We start from the raw sequence: 22782 nt of genomic DNA, 5'->3' as shown, positions 1-22782 counted from the left end.
CGTGAAATAATTCATCCTGGAAGGAGTGTGCACGCGTTAAAAAGTGCAGTGGATTTGAAATATATAAATATATATATATATACACACACACACACATACAAGTATTACACGCTTGCCACTGGGTAGTTACAGTTATGTGGTAAATATTTAATTACCGGTACTATTTTTATGCGGTAAAGTCTATTAAGAATAACTCAGTAAATATAAGAGGCAGAATCCGTGGTATTAGAGGTTTTAAAAGGCTTTATTCCTATACAAAGGAATACAATTCGAATTGTGGGCCTTCTATTCCATCACCACGAAAGTTCAGGAAGGAAGGGGCATATATTATTGACAGATAAGCAGTTTTATAGAAAATACATTACAGTGAAACAGATGTAAGAGGCGTAACAGCTGATAGTACAGATAAAAGGTGCATACGTAACTAACAAAGGCGTATACATGGGTGTAACTAAAATACGTCATTAAACATGATGTCACAAGTGGGTGGATCCATAAAAGAATCCTGCAATGTCAGCAGAAATATCTGGCAGAGATGCGCACGCAGCCGCATGACGTGTGATTGACGTGCAACGAGAGGGTGAAGGGGACTTGACATTTAGCTCTACATGTGGAGACAGAAGTCTGGGGTTATGTCAACCTAATCCCAAATCATATCTAATATCCTATGTTTAAAGAACTGTGTTATCCAAAAGGAAAGGTCTCTAGGATAGAATCTATTCTATACTGACTGTTAGTGCGTGTACAAGCGTCTAAGTGTCTACATGAGATGCGAGGGGGTAGGAATATTCCATGGTAACGGGGCTATGAATTACTTGCATGAGGACAGCGAGGCCTGGCCTCTTTGCACGGTAGCTGAAGGAATGTTTACCTAAACTGCTAGACAGGAATGCATCGGATGAGGAGCGGAGTAGATAATCTTTGAAGGTGAAATACAGTTTTTGGCAGGCAATATGCTGGATCAGGCACCGTTAGCCGCGCAGGGAGTAGGACAAAGTTCATGGATACAGATGCAGGCTCAGACTGGAGCTTTCAGAGGCAGAAGGCAGGAAAAGGCTTGATGACAGAATTCAGGGCCTACTCGCCTGAATCTGTAAAATGTGGAAAGTGAACCACATAAAGTCGGTGGCCTTTCATACTTAGGAATGGAATATCTGACCCATTCATGGCGGATCTGAAAGAGGACATGTTGACGGTGGACGCACATATATTTGCGTCTTCAAAACTGGAACTGGAGGGAACATACATGTACTTGTAGCATGCACATGGAGCCGTTGGGGTCTACGATAGGGGACATAACTGATCACAAAATTCATATTTCCTCATTCCCTCCTTGTCCCCTACGGACCCTCAGGAGATATCGATCTTCATCAATCCATCGATCTGTTCATATAGCATCATTTGTTCTTCTTTCTTCTTCCGGGATCTTGAACGAAAACTTGGATGTGGGATACACGATGTGGCACACAGACCACAAATCGCTGGCCCACATTGTAGACATAAACAGCAACTGAATAGTATGAGAAAGCCAATACCTAGGAAGGATAGGATTCTCCATCCCCAGGCTGACAACACGCCCCAGAACCAACCGGACCAAGTCCAGGTGCCTGGACTCTGGTGTATCTGGCTTATAATCTTATGAAGGCGGGTTATGGCTTTATATACTGACGGCGAATTTTCTGGTATGAAAATGCAGCAACTTGATCCGATGACCCTACAAGCTCCGCCCCTATCGGCCAGGATGACGTCAAGGACAAGACGATTTTGAAGCACAACAATCCGCATAGCAGACTGCTCTTCTGTTAAATTGCCTAAGGCGGAAATAGTTTCATTCACTACTGCTTCAAGGGTTCTGGTTAATCTACGTATCAGCTTACTATTAGTGACTGTACCTATATAGGGAAAGAATCCTTTATTGAAATCTGTGTATTTTTCCCATGCTGTTTCAGTGTAATCGACAATTGGGAGATCTCTCTGTTGTCTATTGTGTACTAAATGGATATTTCTATGATAATCAGGAGGAGCTAGGAAAACAGGTGGCAGAAGGAATGCTATGTAACAGGTACCATTCCAATCTAGAGGTAGACATATATATGCGGTCTGGCCACATATGAAGTAGGAATGATGGGAAGCTCTAAATGTAGACTTGCCTTGATCACTGAATTTTATTACAGTGGTGCATTTACTATGGCCCATATGTATGGAACCATTCTTTCTTATACATAATTCCCCTTTTACTGGGAATACTGACATGGCGGGCAAGATTGGTGTAGCTTCAGATTCAACGTTCAGGATCATGAGGTTAAGTGTAAAATTACCTAATCCATATACTTCATTTTCTAGATCAGTTCCTGTTCTTTTGGGAAGTCCCTCCTTGTCAGGGTAGCAGACTTTAAGTAAAACTAGGTTCAGGTTTCCCCATACCCAGTTGTCTTGATAAACTGCGGAATTTGAATCTAGGGAATTAATCAAACTAAACCATGCTCCACAGGAGCCATTGTGTGTGAACGGATAGGGAAAGAGGGGCAAAACTCCCTTATAGTTCTGATAGGGAGGGAGTCGGCCACATATCCAACAATTTGTGGCATTGCTGGTCTGATGGGAATGATGTAACATACTAATAAATGTGTTGTTGCGCAGCGCAAATCTATAGGACAACTCATGCGGGGGTAATTCGCTAAAAGAATGTTCTGCAGTTATGTTGTAAGCACGCTTAAGAATAGGGTAATACATATGCAATAGTATGCTGAAAATAATGATCAGAAGACTTAGAAAAAACAAAATTAATAATGTTACTGTGCAGTGACTACGAAGTGATTTACAATACGCATGTTTTTTCAGCTGCATCTGTTGATTTCTTTCTCTATTCCGGTCTAGAGGATACATGTCAGAGACAAATTCAACCGATTCACCTTGGAGAGGACTTAAACAATCAAATTGCCTGACTTACTAGACCTCAATTTTAGTTTGTACAGTTCTGGTTTTGATTGCTCAACCAAGGGGAGCTTTGAGTCTGTCTGTGAGGGAATACAGGGTTGAGTATTCACACTGGATGGTAGCCCATAAAATTTCTTGATATGACTCGAGTGCAACCACCCTTTGCGACCCTCAATCTTCACGGCAGTCCTTGTAGGCAGTAGAACCAACTTAGGTGACTTCCACCTAGGATCCAGTTGGGTCTTCCGGTCGAAATTCCTGACCAAAACCAGGTCACCAGGAACCACGTCATGGGGCTTCACCTCAGTATTATCGGGAAAAGCTGCGGTTACCTGTGAACGACAAGATTGTAGTGCAGACATCAAGGAAGCCAGGTAATCTGTCAGCATATTACAGTCAACATCAGTGATTTTGCGAGGTATAGGCGTCCCCCACATATTTGGTGGTCTACCGAAGATCACCTCGTACGGGGATAGCCCTGTTCGAGAATGTGCTACCATTCTCATGTAAAAGAGTGCAACTGGTAAGGCTACTATCCAATCGACACCTTTTTCCCTACATATTTTGGACAATCTAATTTTCAGAGTTTGATTATGGCGTTCCACGAGACCTGCGGCCTCGGGATGCCGGACACAGTGGAATTTCCATTGGTAGCCTAACAAAAGGGAAACGTGTTTCATTAGTTCGGATGAGAACGGCTGGCCGTTATCTGAGTAGACAACACGTGGTAAACCGTACCGTGGGAAGAATTCTCGAACTAACTGTTTGGCAGTAGTCGGAGCAGTGTAATCTGAAACCGGGTATGCTTCTGTCCAACGGGAAAGAGCACAGACAACTACGAGAACATATTTGAATCCTCGACATCGTTCCATCTGGATATAATCCATCTGGAGGACTTCAAAAGCATGATCGGGAGGTTGAAATCCACCCTGCTCTACGGGGATGCTTTTACCTGGATTAAACTGACAACATATCATACAGGTACGAACTTTTTGTTTAGCTGCTGCTCGCAAGTGTTTGTTGAACCAAATGTGTTGAATGCTGTCTAGCATAGCTTTTTCTCCTAGGTGTGCTGGACTATGTATTGTGTTAATGATGACTTGAACCATAGAGTCGGGAAGAAACCATATAGATTTTTCCTTCGTCATCCATCCTTGATCCGTTTGGATCCCTCCTAATTCAGTCCATTTCTTTATTTCTTCTGGTGTAGCATGTATCTGTATGTCAATTACATCAAGGGCGGGATCCTTAACTGTCATGCAATGTGTTAATGTCTGAACTATTGTCTTTGTCATGTCAGTTGTGAGAGTCTGATTCTGAGCAGTCTGTTTAGCTGTTCTGTCAGCTAGGTCATTACCCTGAGAAATGATATCGGTAACTTTTGTATGGGCTTTGCATTTCATAATCGATATTGCAGTAGGTAGATGAATCGCGTCTAATAGGGCTTGAATGAGGGGTCCGTGTTGGATGTGGGCACCGTGAGAAGTTAAATAACCTCTCTCTCGCCACAGTACGCCGAAGTCATGAACGACTCCGAATGCATAACGTGAATCTGTGTATATGTTGACTTTCTTATTTTTGGCTTGAATACAGGCTTGTGTCAGAGCGATGAGCTCTGCTGCTTGAGCTGACAAAGTGTTAATACGATTTGTTTCAATGACTTCAGTGCCTGTTGTGACTGCGTAAGCGGCCACTAACTCTCCTGTACTTGTTCGCATACATGACCCATCTACATACAATGTTAAGTCTGGATCCGTCAAAGGGATATCTGTCAAGTCTTGTCTGGGTTTCGTCGTGATAGTAATGATTTCGACACAATCATGTGCCAATGGATCTGTTCCGCCCACTGGTAACAGTGTGGCAGGGTTTAACGTATTACAACGTCTGATTTCTATGTGTGGCTGAAATAATGTCAGTTCGTAACCGGTGAGTCTCGCTATAGTCAAGTGTTGTGTTTGTGTGCGGTTCAAAAGAACCTCTACTGCATGTGGTACTTGTACTGTCAATTGATGTCCTAACACTATGGCATCGCTTTGTCTGATTGCTAAAGCTGTTGCTGCCACCGATTTTAGGCACGCAGGAAGAGCCTGAGCTACTGGATCTAATGTACTAGAGAAATAAGCACATGGTTTGTGTGATCCTGCTTGTTCCTGAGTGAGTACTGACAAGGCAGTACCTTCGCGTTCTGTAACAAAGAGTGTAAACTGTTTGCTGTAACATGGTGTTGCTAAAACAGGTGCTTGGCATAAAGCTTTCTTTAAGCTTTCAAAGGCGTGTGTATGTTCTTGAGTCCAAGGGAGAACAGTCGATGTGGCTGCCTCCTGTGTTGTCAACTGGATGAGTGGTTTTACTAGAAATGCATATTGAGGGATCCACTGCCTACAGTATGAAGTGAGGCCTATGAATGCCCGCACCTCCTTTTGTGTCTGGGGTGGTGGCATGTTAGCGATTAACTGGATGCGGTCGGGTGTAAGCTGCCTTCCCTCCTTGGACAGCGAGTGCCCAAGGTAAACAACTTGCTGGACACAGAATTGCAGCTTAGAAGGGGACACCTTGTGTCCCTTGTTAGCCAAAAATTTTAAAACCGTCAGTGACGCTATTTCACATTCAGGTTCGCTTCGGGCGGTGATCAGCAGATCATCAACATATTGAAGCACGGCAGTGTTAACTGGCATGTGGATACTGTCAAGTTCTCGTTTCAGTGCTTGGCTATAGATGCTGGGGCTTTCTGTAAATCCTTGAGGTGCGCGTGTGAATTTAAAACTCCGTCCATTTAAACTGAACCCGAACAAGTATTGACTTTCCGGATCGATTGGGACGCTAAAGAAAGCATTCTTGAGATCAATTACAGTGAAGAACGTTGCTTCTGAGTCAATAGCTGTTAGTAATGAAGAGATATCTGGGACCACAGGGTATTGTGGTACAATACATTTATTTAATTCGCGCAGATCAATAACTAATCGATATACTGGTGGTGCTTTTGGATCCGTTCTTTTAAGAATCGGAATTATCGGGGAATTACATACATTGGAGTCGGTTTCGACAACCACTCCTTGTGCAATGAGCTCGTCAATGATTTGCAGTAAAGCCACAACAGCATCGGGTGGCAATTTGTATTGTCGCATTCGTGGTAGTATCACTCCTGTTTTTAGTGTAACTCGATATGGTGTAATATTCATGCAACCAACATCAGTGGGGCCTTGTGCCCATAAATGTGTAGGTAAATTCTGCAGTCGGTGATCCATGTCTCTGGACACGTAGTGACCTTTGAAGTCACGTAGAAATAGTCGTACTCCTTCCAGAGAACAACATATTATAGCTCCTAGAGCTTTCAATGTTTTTATACCTAACAAGTTTTCTGGACATGATTTAGTAAGCAATAGATCTGTAGTACGTGTCAATGGACCGATCGTGAGTGGGAGAGGTAGTGTTACGTCATTTATTATAGGCTTTCCTGAGAATCCAAGGGAAATATTTTGTGAGCCTGAGAGGGGTGCCCCTGGAACTTCACTGCGTCGTATAGTCGTTCTGCTTGCCCCTGTATCAAGTAAAAACTTTCTGTCTTCCCCTAATAGTTCACTATGTACATAAGGTCCCTCTTGGTCTATAGGAACCTCTATAAGGGGTAAGCCAACTTCCCTCTCTAGGCTATGTCATGTATATCGCTGATAATCGGGATAATCTGCTTGTGCATACTGATACATCTGTTGTGTTGTTGCTTGTGTTGCAGCAATAGGCTGCGCTTGTGGTGGTGCTATGGTCTGTTGTGGAGCTCCCTGTTGCGGAGCTAGTTGTTGCATAGCTAACCTAGGTTGTGCATGCTGAGGAATTTGTTGTTGATTCTGATCCTGTCTAGGTGGACGTGGTCTCTCCTGGGTTCTACCTGTAGCAATATTATGTTTCAGGACTGGACAATCGTGTATATAATGACCTTGTTGTTTACAATAGTTGCATGTCCCTTTCGTAGGACCTGCGGAATTACCCTTTTGATGACCATCGGCTGGAACTGACTGTGCAACAAGCATTTTCATTTTTGTATCTTTCATACGTCTTTGTTCGTGTTCTTGTTCTTCTCTAATTCTATTGTGATGATATTGTAACATCTGTAACATCTGTGATGGGGTATTACCTTGCCAGGTACTTTCGAATTTCAATACTCTATTCTTAACTTGTAGCAGAGAATTTTCAACTAATTTTGTCACAAACAGATGTGGATATGACTCACTACTGGCTTTTATACCACTATTTATACCAAAACATTTTTCAAATCGGGAATAGAAATCACTAGTGTCTTCATCTGGCTTTTGTTTACAGGCTGATATTGCACCCCAGTCTTCCTTTTTCGTAGTTAATAAACGTGGCAGTACCTGTACTAGTAGTCCTGCTAGTGCTGTAGTCTTTTCCCCAAGTCCTGCTCCTGCAGCTCGGGCCCTTTCTTCGTTTTCTAATGCTGTCCAATCTATCTTTTGGTCTCCCACCTCCCATTCCTTTTCTCTGAGTTTCTCGTAAACACCGGCGGGTAATAGGACTTTTAATATTTTCATAATGTCGGGGTAGGTATACTCTCCCATGAGTAACATGTCTTTTATTTCACGGTGGAAACCTGCTGGGTCCTTGTCATGGCTGGGTACTACTTTCTTCATTTCTAATAATTCTAGTTTAGTTATAGGCGTGTACACAAACACGCGTGTAAAGTTATTACCGTCACCTCTGATTGGGTGTACTTCGCGTAACGGGTTCTGTCTATCTATGTGATACATTTTTCTTCCTATGATGGGAACTGGAACGTGTTCTGGGCATACGAAATTAAAATATTGGTTTCGGAATTCTAGAATTTCTTTGATCAAATCAGTACCTGACCCTCTCCATATATTCGTGAGCAGTTCTGTCAATATGTCAGGTAAGGGTCCTGGATCGGAGTGTTGGCTTTTATATAATATAAGGAGGTGTTGAATCATGTATATTCTAGCTAAACGCTGTTCGTATGGGTCAAGATTCAGAAACGTGTGTGCAAGTACATCATCATTGTAGTCGCTGGGACTGTCAGCCCATTGTACTGCTGACCTAGCTAATTCTTGTTCGTCCATGGAATCGAGCATATGGTACCCCCTTCGCTCTCGGAGTAATTTATCAGCGGGTTGGAATAAGTGTTCGGGGGACTTTGTATTTAACATAGGGTTTGGAAAATGTCTAATATATTCTGAACGTAGTGGACGTATCTGATCATTAAAGCCTCTAGTATTATTATGGGGTCTTCCTCTACCTACATAAGCTATCGTTTCTAATTGTTCTGATTCTTGCTCCTCCTCCTCTTCTGATTCTACTCTGTCTGTTTCTCGTCTTTCTTTATGTATTCTTTCTACTTCCTTGCGGATCTTTCGACACATGGCGATTATACACGCCTGTCTATCATGTTTCTCTTCTGATATGTTCTGACCCCATTTGACAAGTCTTTGCATGGTATCGTGATCTGCCCCGGGCCTGTCTTGATTCCTAATTACACAATTTATGAAAAAACGTAGTAGTTGTCTTTGTACATCCACTTTCTGGTATTCCATAGCTTCGTTAATACTTTCTGGACCTCGCCCTGTTTGGACAAAGCGATATATTTCGTCTAGGTGTTCACCCATTCCTGGTATCGTCATTAAATATAATGTAGCTCGTCTTATACGTAGTGATGATATGAGCAATTTATCCTGTCTACCTGGTACTGGGTCGTATCTACAATCCACAAGCTGTTCTTTAAACATGTCGGATGTCGCTAGTTGGGGTGTACGTTGGAGTGCTAAATCTCTAAGGGTCTGTTTATTTCGCGGCGGGGTGGCAAACATGTCTGTTGTACCTCCTGTAGCACCATCTGAGGTGCTAGGCACGAAAGGATTCGTTGGACGTAGGATAGAGATTGTGGATGCGGGAAAAACTGTAGAAACGGACGGACCTGTGGGAACTTGCGTAGGAGTTTGTAGTTGCGGGGGTACAGACGGATGCTCTTGGTGTTGAACACCATCGGCAAGCGGTATGTGTGGTATGGCATTAGCATACTCGGGAGCTACGTCATCTAAATAGGAGGAAAGGAAAACGTCCTTTGCTGTTTTGGGATGTGCTTTTATCGGGAGTAATGGAGGAGTTAAGTCTTTTGGTATTTCCGGGATAGCCTTAGGTAACCCTTCGGCCAAAAGAGGATACATACCATTCATAAGAGTGTTTCTTTGTCTATCTATTTGTTCTGAATTTACTCGGGTACCTTCCTCAAGTAATAGATTTTCTGGAGTTTTATTTGAATTCTCTCTACCTTTCTCTTCCTGTCTGAGTGTTTTTTCTGTACGTCTGTATGATTCTTTACGCCATAATTCAATGGCATCTTTCTGTGACTGTCTGGCTTTCTTTTTCCATAATTCTTCTTCTACTCTCATGATGCAATCTGCATCCCAGGTCCCCGCTGCGGGCCATCTCTGACTCTCTGGTAATTCTTTGGTGTAGTCCACCCATAAATCAAGAAATAATACGGCATCTAGGCCATGCTTATGATACATAAAGTATCCTGGAGTGTCCCTAGGTGGAATGGGAACAGCTTCTTCGAGTACCCCTTTTCTAGTTTTGATCTGTCTTAATTTCGAAAAGAGTGGCATTTTTAGATCTGGTTACTTAATCTTAAACACACTTAATACAAATGAACACAATAATGCACAGTCATTCACACCACAATGTATAGAATGTGTTAAAACATTTAACATTTAACAGTTTTAACGAACAATGATAACTAATAGAAAACTAGTTACTGACATAATACTGATACTAGATAATACTTATTTATATGCAAGACATACTATATATACTGCTAAACAGTATAGATACACTGCTGAAACAGTGCAGACCGGATTTGTGTACCCAAACCCGTCTTGACCGGCACAGACTATGTGCACGTTAAATGCCTCCCCGGTAATGGTACTCACCGGGTAGCTCGGAACGGAAGGCCTCGGAACGGAACTGAAACTGGACCGGACTGGACTCGACTCGACTGGACTCGGAACTTCGGAACCTGGTGGGCCTCTGTATACCTCGGATCTTGCTCTCTCAGCTAGGCTCTGGTCGGGATACTTCGCACTTCTCACCGCCTCGTCTGGGTGTTGATCGCAGCCTCAGTCGCTCCCGCTTGGCCGGAGGGAGATACAGGAAATCCTGCAGATACGCGTTTTTGTCCGTTCAGCTGTGGCAGGAGACCGGGCCTGCAACGCACCGCCGGCGCGTGAGATGAGAAAGTGTCCCTGTTCGGGCGCCAATTTATGTGGTAAATATTTAATTACCGGTACTATTTTTATGCGGCAAAGTCTATTAAGAATAACTCAGTAAATATAAGAGGCAGAATCCGTGGTATTAGAGGTTTTAAAAGGCTTTATTCCTATACAAAGGAATACAATTCGAATTGTGGGCCTTCTATTCCATCACCACGAAAGTTCAGGAAGGAAGGGGCATATATTATTGACAGATAAGCAGTTTTATAGAAAATACATTACAGTGAAACAGATGTAAGAGGCGTAACAGCTGATAGTACAGATAAAAGGTGCATACGTAACTAACAAAGGCGTATACATGGGTGTAACTAAAATACGTCATTAAACATGATGTCACAAGTGGGTGGATCCATAAAAGAATCCTGCAATGTCAGCAGAAATATCTGGCAGAGATGCGCACGCAGCCGCATGACGTGTGATTGACGTGCAACGAGAGGGTGAAGGGGACTTGACATTTAGCTCTACATGTGGAGACAGAAGTCTGGGGTTATGTCAACCTAATCCCAAATCATATCTAATATCCTATGTTTAAAGAACTGTGTTATCCAAAAGGAAAGGTCTCTAGGATAGAATCTATTCTATACTGACTGTTAGTGCGTGTACAAGCGTCTAAGTGTCTACATGAGATGCGAGGGGGTAGGAATATTCCATGGTAACGGGGCTATGAATTACTTGCATGAGGACAGCGAGGCCTGGCCTCTTTGCACGGTAGCTGAAGGAATGTTTACCTAAACTGCTAGACAGGAATGCATCGGATGAGGAGCGGAGTAGATAATCTTTGAAGGTGAAATACAGTTTTTGGCAGGCAATATGCTGGATCAGGCACCGTTAGCCGCGCAGGGAGTAGGACAAAGTTCATGGATACAGATGCAGGCTCAGACTGGAGCTTTCAGAGGCAGAAGGCAGGAAAAGGCTTGATGACAGAATTCAGGGCCTACTCGCCTGAATCTGTAAAATGTGGAAAGTGAACCACATAAAGTCGGTGGCCTTTCATACTTAGGAATGGAATATCTGACCCATTCATGGCGGATCTGAAAGAGGACATGTTGACGGTGGACGCACATATATTTGCGTCTTCAAAACTGGAACTGGAGGGAACATACATGTACTTGTAGCATGCACATGGAGCCGTTGGGGTCTACGATAGGGGACATAACTGATCACAAAATTCATATTTCCTCAGTTAGGTCAGCATTTCAATAGGAAATGCCTTTTTTATTTTGCTTTTAACTTTGGCCCTGTTTGACGAAACTTCACAAAACTTTCCAAAAAAGTGCTCTTTTTGGCCTAGTTTGGACATGGAAAGTTTCTGGGGGATATGTCAAGTTAGGGCTGAGAAAAAAGGGTGTCCCAAAACTCAAAATCCCCATGCCTTTTTCATATACTTTTGTCAGAAGAGTTTTAAAAAAACTGCTATAAGGAATTACACCACATTTGGTAGGAACCTAGAACTTGGTTTCAGTTTGTGGGTTTTGCGATTTGGCGTAAATCTGTTCAGTAGTTTTTGAGAAATTAACGCTTAAGAATATTTGTATATCTGGTCTGTTGGGTGCGATCTCCAGTTAAAAAATAGGACATTTTGATTTTCACAGGGAGCTTTATTTCCCTTGGGCCATCTCACGGCCGCAGGATTCAGACACCTCATACAATGCAAGGGAAAAGCTCTCTGTGAAGTGGAATAATGCACCTATGAGCTATTTTGAGATAGAAATACTCCTTTGGGCTATTCCAAAATTTGAATGACACTGTATCAAAGCAATGGCAGAATAATGACCCAAACAAGTCAAAACCAGAACTGGTCTGATCCAACGTTCACTCTTTCAGTGAATTTTCAAACAAAAAGTATTGGCTTTGTAAAACTGTAAAATGTTACCTTACATTCCAAGTGGTCTCATCTTATGCCTAATATGTGCCTAGATGACACAATATTTTTCAATTCTAACATCATATTTCCAAAACCTTCTTGGATATTGCAACCAATTTGAAATAAGGGAGTATTATCGTTGAATAGCCATTTCAGTGACTTTATATTATAATGATACTGATTACTCTTTAACATTGCATTAATTCTCCTAAATGCTATATTGACAGCATGTACTAATTTCCATAACACAGGACACATTGTAACTATGAGTAATCCTACTGCCTTTATCTCGTATCAAATAATATATAATGGGACATTAGTGGATCTAGTGGTGATGTTTAGTCACATCTTTGGTGATGTTTCAGTGATCTCATCAGTGACATAACATCAGCGATTAAATTTGTGGTGTCATGTGTGAGGTCGTAAACAATGCAATCGTGAAGTTATGGTGGCCTCGCTCACAATAGCTATGATCTCAATCATAACCTTACTGACTGTTAAACTGAAGGATTTTCTGTTTGATTCGTTGGCCATCATTTAGACATGCGTCACCGCCACCCGTTTGAAATTCCAGCAATATCCTTGTGAGCTCACTCCATGTTCGGCTGTGGTTTTTCTTCTTAATGACAGTTGTGGGCTGGCAATATCAAAATTATGGTGGGCTTGGGTTGACTTCCCATGATGGTGCAGGCTCCTCCTTGTTGCTATTATGCCTGTCACCCTTGCAGATATATCTGCCAGAACCTGTTGCTGGCAAACACTACATTGGTCTGTGTAGCAGGATAAAGGTGACTTCCACTAGTTTAGAATTAGCAGAATCCACAGCCACCCTACCTCTGTCATTCTTTGACGCTAAGCCAGATCTGAATTGGGACCATGTTGAGCCGCCATCTCCTGAAACAGAAGGAATTTGGTAGACTGGTGGAGGGAAGGAGGCAGACATTAAACCTTGCATTTGGTTGGCTCCCCATCTCCACTCTGAGCTTGTAATAAGTGACTTGCATGGGATAACGAAACATTAGGAGAGGAAGGCTTCAATCTCTCTAGATTAAGGACGAAAGTGAGACCTTTGTGTCTATCTACCTCCCATTAGTCCATCATTCATTCCTATGTACACATCCCAAAATGCGAAATATTGTGCATCCAGAGGACTTGAAATAGGGGACATATTCTCAAACCTGCACTTTATGAATTCTATCTGAAGCAGTGTATTTTATTTTGTTAGAAGTGGCACTTTGTAAAGGATAAGCGTTGCCTAACTGGGCAACTGGAAAATGAAAGAAAATCGTGCAAATCTACCTTCTGTTGATCACGTCCTGTTTGGTGTTCAGAAGCAATTTTCTGGCACAGCACTCGGTGGCAATGTGACATCTCTGTATTTCTCCCTCTCACTGGAGATTTTCACTGACCTGATTTCACTATGGCGGCTTGTAAAAAAGATGCTGTATTATCTAACATACATTTAATTGCTAAGAAATGCGTTCACATTTATCTCTTAAACTCGGTGAGTTCATTATTATTTTAATAAAGAAAACGACTCAGTGAAGGTTGGTGAACGGGCACCAATGGAGACAAAGAAACCCTGTAGTATGCCGTTGTCTGCCACCCGTGCTCAGGTGCGGTTTAGCGAGCAGGTGAAGCTATAATTGAGACAGTTGTTAGAAAGCAGTCTTGTGCTCCTAATGCAGCCACCCCAAGGTACAATTGTGCATCTGTTCCATGTTTAGATCTCTGTAATTGTATTGTAGTTTCAAAGGTATTTACATGCTCCCCTTAATGACCTTGGAATGGAACAAATAAAGGGGCCTGCGTCATTGGCCTGCACAAGGACTGGTTTGGCGAGTTTATGTCCATTGTGCTGCGCTGCAAAGAAAAAATACCATATTTAAAATAAAACCTAGAAAGCTTCGGCGTGCACAGTTACTGTTATTTGCTAAAGGCATGTATCTAAATAAACATTTGATGCCCGATCACAAAACATTTTGACTGAGGCTATTTTCTGTCCTTGGTGGTACGTTAAAGCAGTTCTTTCTCCAAATAACGTTTACCACGAAAACAGGGTTCTAAGGGGCATATTTACAAGCCCCTATCACTACCACAACGTCACTTTTCAGGAAGTTGTATTGGCGAAAGGGGCCTTTGCCTTGTTTACAAGGCAGTGTTAAGGCACTTAACGTGGCTTAACGCTGCCTTGTAAATAAGGCCCCCTTTCAAGCTACACTTAGCGTAAAAGGGGTGGGCAATGGTTGTTGCGGTGGGCGTTCCACCTTAACACCCATTGATTTTGACGCTGCCCCATATTTACAAGGGAGGCGTAAATAGGAGGCAGCGCCAACATTAAGGACAGGGAAAACCTGGTCTTAACCTGGTGAAATGAGGAGAAAAGTTTAATTTCTCCTTGTTTTAGCAGTTTTCATGTGTGCTGTGTTGTGCAGTACACATAAAAACAGTAAAACACCATTGATTGTTTATGTGCAGGAAGTTACGTTTTGCAATTTCTATGTGTGCTGCATTGAGCAGCACACATAGAAGTTACAAAATGCCATTTAAAGATTGTTTATGTGCAGGAAGGGAGACATTAAAAATGTGTTCTAATGACGTAATCTCTGTAATTTCGACCACATTTTGTTATGCAAATTACCAAAATTATGCCAGTTGCTCTGGTGTGATTAAACTTCACGCAGGCCTAGTGACCAGTCAACCTTTGCCAAGGGCCTTCCACTGTGCTGCAAGACATGTCACCATGTTTTCAGTATATTTCGAGCTGATATCACTAGAAACAAACTTAATTTTTACTAATATGTGCAGTTTATGCAGCAGATGATGGATTAAGTTGCAAAGGCAAAAAATCCATAAATCTGCGGAAAATGCTACAGCTCTCCCAGTTTGATGTGATGTAGCCCTGGGACCCACGTAAAGCACAACAACAGCATGATGCAATATTACAGGACAACAACACAACAACACAGCAACACAAAAAAAGACTACAGAACACATCACCACACTAAGACTCCACACAATAAATATGAACAACAAACATTCTTGTCGCACCTTACCACCATTAGAATCTTGTTTTCATTATACTTTTATCATGATCTGGTGGGCTCCCCCAGAGCCTCAGGGGTTGGGTTTCTAGCCCCCTGGTGCCAGGACTCAGTGCAAGGTAGTACTATTTCACAAATGAGACCCAAGGATCACTGGGGACCTGGGGTAATTAGTATATATAGCAAAAAATGGTCCATAGTAATAATCTGTACAAAGTACCCAATAGAAATTTAAAAGATTTGAAAAAATGAAAAAACACATTCTTTTTTTAAGAAAACATATGGTGGTGCAGTGAATTTGGGTGTATGAAAACTTGCTTCAAGCTCTCTTTTTGAAGTGATACACTCAGGTAATAAAGTGTGACCAACACGCGTTAGTATAGGCCCACCCCAACTCCCTCCCACTGTCCCTCTGACAGGAACTCATTGTTCATGAAGCCATGGCGCCTCTATCAATGCACTTGCCTTCTACTTGATTCTCTCTGTCTTGGGCTCACAATTCTTTGAGTCCTGATGATGATCCCAGTATCCATAAAGGGAATCAAATGCTGTTGAGTTTGAAGTACACAGACCCTATCAGGTACATGCATCAAAATCAGAAATAGCGATTCCTAAATTGCGAATAATAAGGAATCACAATTTAGAAATCGCTTTTCACAATGCATGAACCTGTTCGCTCAAAATCACAGATTCGGTAAAAATTGCAAACTCGAATAGCGATTCCCCAAAATAGACGCGCAAAATCCGAAAAACACCTTTTGCGATTCCGCATTTGTGTGATGTCTGTACGTCTCCTTTGCCCTTATGCTGAGTTTTCCCCATGCACTTGTCGCAGTTGTGCAGGTGGTTAGTTGTCCCCCTCAGACTCACTGTCGGACACCTTGATGTGTATACCTCTCCTGGTGGCAATATTGTGCAACATGGCACATGCAGCCATGATCCGGAAGCAGGTCTCTGGACGGTACTGCAACGCTCCACCAGTTTTGTGTAGGATGCGAAAGCAGCTTTTCAGAAGTCCAAACGTGCGTTCAATCACATTTCATGTGCTGATGTGTGCTGCATTGTTCCTCTGCTCATGTGGTGTGGCTGGGTTGAGGTATGGCATCAATATGTAGTTCCGCACAGCATATGTGCTGCCAAATACAGGGTGGAAAGCAAAGGGTTAGCCACAGTTATGCATTGACATTTGTTTGATTCATGTAGGGAATAAGTATATGTGTGTACCAAGTAGATGTCCTTCGCCAAATTCACCCCTGAACAGATGTGTGTGGATCCACTGGGTCGAAATATATAGGAGTCATGGGTGCTTCCAGGGAATAGCGCCACAATGTCTGTTATGATATGTTTTGCATTGCACATTGATTGAGTGATAGGGTTTCCTGTTCCTGAAGATGTATTCATTCACTGCTGGGGGACAAATAGGGACATGCGTACAATCTATGCAGCCGATCACATGAAGGAACTGTGCTACCTGGTAGAAGTCCAGTTTTGTCTTGTTCAAATCCTGTTGGGTTGTGGGGAGGGTGATGTGGGTGCGGATCCTTGCCATCATGGCGTCAAGGAAGGTTTTGAAGAAAAGTGAAATGGAGCTTTGTGATACCCCTCCAGCTACATATACTACCCGCTGGAAACTGCCTGAGGCAAGTAGGTGTAGGCAACATAGGACTTGTACATGTGCGGGGATAGCATGGGTCCTACGGATTAGGGGTTCCAATTCTGCTATTAGGTGCATGATCATTGCACCGTTCAGCCTGTACTTATCATAGATTTAATCTTCTGTTTGTCCCAGCAATGTGATATATGCACTCTGAAAATCCGCTTCTGTATTCTCCCTCTGCGCTGGGCTGCTCCATGGATCCTCATCCTCCTCGCCATCACGTAGAGCACTGCCATTGTGAATAGCTTCAGGGGCCTTCTGAGTCAGTTTAAATAGGTTTCGGAGTGGTTGCACCTGTGCGATGTTTTTTTTAACTTTACCACCTGATTGTGATTCCCCTTAATCTGCACTTGCAAAATAGCGATTTTCAAGCGAATTACTAATTGCGAGTTTACATTCATTGAATTGTGACTCTTTATTAGCTAATCGCTATTTGCGTTTGCTTTAGAGGTACTCGCAATTAAGGATTCGCATTGTTGGTTCTCACTAATTTTGCAAATCCTTATTTTTGTGAAACAGTTTGTTTTTTGGTAAATGGGTTCCTGCATTTGAAAGGGTTAAATTGCGTTCGCAAACGGCCTTTTTAGCGATTCGCAATTTTTGCGAAGCTTTTTTTGCTTGATGCATGTGCCTGTATATGATTGTATATGGGATTTTCACAGTGGGTTATGCTATTCTTGCTTTACTGATAGAAGTGTTGTTCATGCTGTATTACCTGAGTGTTTTTCTCAGATCAATGAACCAAAACAAAGTAGAAATCCAGTTGGACTATGACTCATACACAACCTACTAAGCACCACCAATCACGAAGTAAAATTTTAAAATGTAAATTTTCTAAAAACCCAGGTCTAGTGCATAAAATATGAATGGTAACAACACATAATGTGAAAATAAATGTGTCAATGCATGACATGGCCAGCGAACATAATATGAATAGGCTTTGCTGTTTTCAGTTTCTATTTGTTGTGAATTCTCGTCGGGTTGTTCAGTGTTTTCCAGTTTTTTCAAAAACTGTAAAATTCCTTGGTTATCAGTGTTTATTCCATTTTGCACTGTTAACAATCATGGATATGGTCTTTTCTGGTGTTTATGAAGAATTTGGCTTTTATTTAAATCCTTCCCCCCTTCCTTCTTATTATTAATTCTTCCTTCTTGCTCCTAATTCTGTTCTCTGTAACTTTTCTATACATATTTGCTTTTACAAGTTTTCTTTCTTCCTGAGTGTGTCATTTCCCAGCACTCAAACTCCTCTTTTCAGCAGTCCATTCTACACTATGTCAAAGATGCAAATGGATGGGGATATATTTGCACCCATTAATATTTGATTGCAGCAAACAAAAGGTTAATGTTAAACATTTAACACAACTCCATGCTGAGCTATTCTTCAGACAAATTACAAAGACTGAATCAAGATTTTCTACTTGGGACTTGAAATATATATTATGGAGTGCTCTGTTATTGCTAACCAGTATCATACTGTCCTGTTCTTTGTCTCAATATACCAAGAAATTGCTTAATAAATGTGGTAGTACTGTCTGATTCAGTCATACTTTTGCTGTATATTGTCATAATGGGATCTTGTTTTTATTTGGAAGCAAGCATGAGAGCTGCTAAGAACTGATTTATTTGAAAGCATTATGGGCACTGTGATCCTTACTGGCATGTGCGAGAGTTTACTTTATCTTTGTGTTCTTATGCAGCAATCATTGTTCTCATGCATATTTTGTCTTTGGAAAAATAACACTCACAGATCAATATGAGGCCATTAAATGCATCACTGTAACTTGTACTGGTGATTTCGTCAAGTTCTTGGTCGTCTTTCAGCACCAGAGGTTCCAAGTTTCAATTTGACTTGGTGGCAAATGAAATAAAAACTTGATGGTGCTTGATCTGTATCATGTACATGTTCTAACTTCGCATGCCAACTCATATTTGTGTTCAAATTGTGTTACCTGCTGGCCTGACTGCAATTCTCACTCTAACTCATAGATTTTCTGATTTAATGTATGCAATATAGGCAGCTCAGTTTCAACAACACCAGAACACAGACTTCTACTGAGCCAGTTCTTTGTTGGTAAAGATGTTTATTAAATGGTCCTTGTCTTTTTGTGTGAGGGGATGCACCTTCTAGAGGACCATCACTGTAAAAATCTAAGAAAAAGTGTTAGTTACTATGCCTTATGTGAAGACATTTATTATAGAGGCATCCTTTGCACAGTGATCTTTGTTGCCACAATCTTGATACCTGAGCTTTCCGAAAGCAAAGCTCCGTCCCACTCCCAGTGAAAGAGGATGACATCATGATGGACCCTCTTCTGCTGGACTGAGGCCCTGCACATAGTTCAGCAATGAATCTGGTGGTCACTACACAGCAGTGTAATGAATTTATATGAGAAATGCCATGCTTCCAAAATGGGTGTGGCCAAGGGAGACCTAAGGCCTAGCAGATGTTCTAAAGGGCATATTGATTCGCTTACCTTGGCCCAAAAGGGTCATGGCAGGAGCATCCATCAAAGAAAAGTGCTTAGAAGTAGAGATTGCACTTCCACTACTTTGAATCCAGAAGGCACCAAAACAGTAAAAATGCAGCAAAATCTGGTATTTTTCAGTTTCTCCTGACAAAAAATATTCGCTTTGGTGGTGTTTTATCACTTAGATTTGATTTTAACTGAAAACCAGAAACACTAAATATGAACAATCTTAACAATCTTAGTACAATCCTAGGATTCTAACACCCTATCACTACTTCTAAGCGCTATACTAGAATTTATAAGAAGCAGAAAAAAGAAAACCTATAAATCGAGCTTCTTAAAACGGATTGCACTGCATACATTTTTTAGGAGAATTATCTGTTTAGTTATTCCCTATCATAGCCCTGGTCCAGGAATGATAAGTGTAAGGCCTGGCATCTTTGGCATGTTTTTCCCCAGTCTTTTTCTGTTTCTGACCTCCTGTTTTTGAGTTTGTGCTGCATATCTCTTTTGCTGGTTTTAGAACTCTGGGCACTTTACCACTGCTGACCAGTGCTAAAGTGCAAGTGCTCCTTGTGTAAAAATGTATCTGCATTTGGTTTGTCTATGATTGCCATATTTGATTTACTAGTAAGTCCCCAGTAAAGTGCACCTGGTGTGCCCAGGGCCTGTAAATCAAGTGCTACTGGTGGGCCTGTTGTACTGATTGTGCCACCCACAGGAGTATCTCTGAAAACTTGTCTCTGTCCTGCCATTGCAGTGTCTGTGAGTGCAGTTTTAAACTCACATGTCGACCTGGCAAGTGCACCACCTTGCCAGGCCCAAACCTTCCCTATTACTACATGTAAGGCACCCATAAGCTAGGCCCAAAGTAGCCCCTTGGACAGGGTGCAGTGTATTTAAACGGCAGGACATGTACTGGTGTGCTTTACATGTCCTGACATTGAAATACTGTTGACCTCTTACAAGTGTACCTTAAAATTGGGAAGAGATAGACATTTGGCGTTTGGGGGTCCCTGAACTCACAATGTAAAAAAAATAATCTTATAGTGAAGTTGGTTTTTAAATTGTGTGCTTGAAAATACCACTTTTAGAAAGTGGGCTTTTTCTTGCTTTGCCATTCTGTGCCTCTGCCTGCCTGTGGAATCCACGTATGAAGGAGGGTGACAGTTGGGCTGTTTGTGCATTCACTCTGGACAGTCACACAACGGGAGCTAAGGTGTACCCTGCATATCCTGATGGTCCATCACCAGGCTGATGGGTTTTCCTGAGCTAGAGTGGTGGGAGGAGTTGTCACTGGCACCTGGATAGGGCTGTACCCGTCCTCACACAAAGCTGTCTGCACCCCCCTAGCGTGTCTGGATCCAGGTCAGGGAATGGCAGGGTCTTGTGCACTACTCCAAAGTCAGAAACTGGTATAAGTACTGGAGCTGTGACACCATAACTTCAGAACACTTTTGGACTAAGAGCAAATTATGCCATGAAGAAGGATTGAATGCTGTAGGAGGGACTGGCACTCTTTTGCTTTGTTGTGCTGTCCTGCTGCTTCTGTCCTGGGAGTGAAAGGACTGGACTTTGCTTTCTACAGCATGCTTTCCAAGCTGCTCCAAGGGCTTGTTCATGCTTGCCTCCTAATAAGAAGTCTCAGGGCCATCAAAGACTTCACCTACCAGTGCCTGGGCTCTTCTACTGAGAGCCCTGATGTGCCAAGTGGTGCCAAATCCAGTCCATGGGCCCTTGAAAGTAGAATCTGGAAAATCCATGCATCGACTCTCAGCTTTTCTGATGCAGCACCACCATGCAGTTGAAAAACCAACACATCTCTGCTGCACTGCCAAAGGATAGCCACAAACCGAGTCCCAAGCCCCATGTCACCGACATCCATGGCGCATGCTTTCTACTCTGATGTTTGGCTGAAGAAATCGACATGGCACATGCTTCGTGGCTGTGAAATCGATGCAATGCCTGTTCCGCCGCATCAACACAACACGTCTGGATTTTTGACGCATCGTCCCTGGGTACTAAGTTCTTCATCGGCATTGCCCAGCAGTACGGAACTGAGGCCATGTGTCCAGAGATCGATGCATCACCTACTCTGACAGAAAGGAACCAACGCATAACTTCTCCAGACAGTAAGGAACTGCTGAAGCACCTCCCCTGCACTGCAGTAAGTAACTGATGCATCACCTTTCCTGGCAGTAAGGAACCAACGCATCACCTCACTGGGGAGTAAGGAACTGATGCATAGCTTTTGCTTTTCCGGTGCCTCATCTCCCCTGCACTTGTTTTCGTCCTTGATTTTGATACATCCCAGGTACTTTGTGCTAAAAGTGATAGTTTCCTATGGATTGAACTATTTTGAACCTTTTAAAAGTAATATATTGACTTGTGTATGTTGAATTTTTGTCATTTTTGTCTTGTTTTATTCAGATAAATATTGGGTATTTTTCTAAAATTCTGTGGTGTCCATTTGTAAAGTTTTCTCAGTGTTACTTTGTGTGTATGTACAAATGCTTACACATTGCCTCTGAGATAAGCTGGACTGTTTGTGCCAAGCTACCAAGAGGATGAGCTGGGGTTATCTTAGCTGTGTGGCTCCCTTATGCTGACTAGAGTGGGGTCCCTAATTGGACAGGGTCCCAACCACTGCCAACTAGAGACCCCATTTCTAACAATAAGCAATGCCAGTCTGAAGGCTACTTCTCTGTGACATTCTCAAAACTCCGGAGCAACCCCTGATTGGGGCTGGTGTGCAGCAAACTGGCATGACCTCTGGCCTGATAGTTCTATCGCTAAGCCTCTCTATGGCCAAATACATGGGTTTTATAACACTTGATTGCTGATTTTAATAAGCTGAGATAAATATGATGATGAATGCATCATTTCCAGTTCACATACTGGCATTTTAGCCTATGCTGTAAGCATCCATTTGAACATACCATTGACCATAATATAAACAATGTAAATATGTCAGCCTAGATAGGAGGCAGATATGATGCTTACACTTCTGCATGTATCGAAAACTCCACACTTCCTAATAGAAATAGATTAAAAAAATTGCACAGGATTCCTCAAGATTCCTCATCAAGTCCAACCTTCTTTAATATATACCTCAGACCACTTACTCAGCTGATCCGGTGCCATGGACTTATATTCATGGACTATGCAAATGACACGCAGCTAATAATTTCCATCGACCTTGAAACTCCAGCACCTTTTCAAAGCTTCCACCTCTGCATGAAAGATATCTTTGAATGGCTTACTGCTAATGCACCTAAGCTTAAGAAAAGCAAAAAAGAGATTCTTTGTTGAACCTCAGGAAGAAAACCACAACCATGCTCTTCTAATCTTTGGATTTGGTCAGAGAGGTTGCCTTCTTCTGCTGTGTTGGCAATAAGAAATCTAGCTTTTCAATTTATTAGCAGCCTCTTTTTGGTCAATCAAGTCAACAAGTGGTCTTCTATCTGTTTTACACTATTAAAACTTTGAGGAAAATCCTTTCACTTCTGCCTAATTA

The sequence above is a fragment of the Triturus cristatus genome, chromosome 10 (assembly GCF_964204655.1).
Source record: "Triturus cristatus chromosome 10, aTriCri1.1, whole genome shotgun sequence".
In the NCBI taxonomy this organism is placed as follows: Eukaryota; Metazoa; Chordata; class Amphibia; order Caudata; family Salamandridae; genus Triturus; species Triturus cristatus.
Note: the sequence above shows the minus strand (reverse complement) of the source record.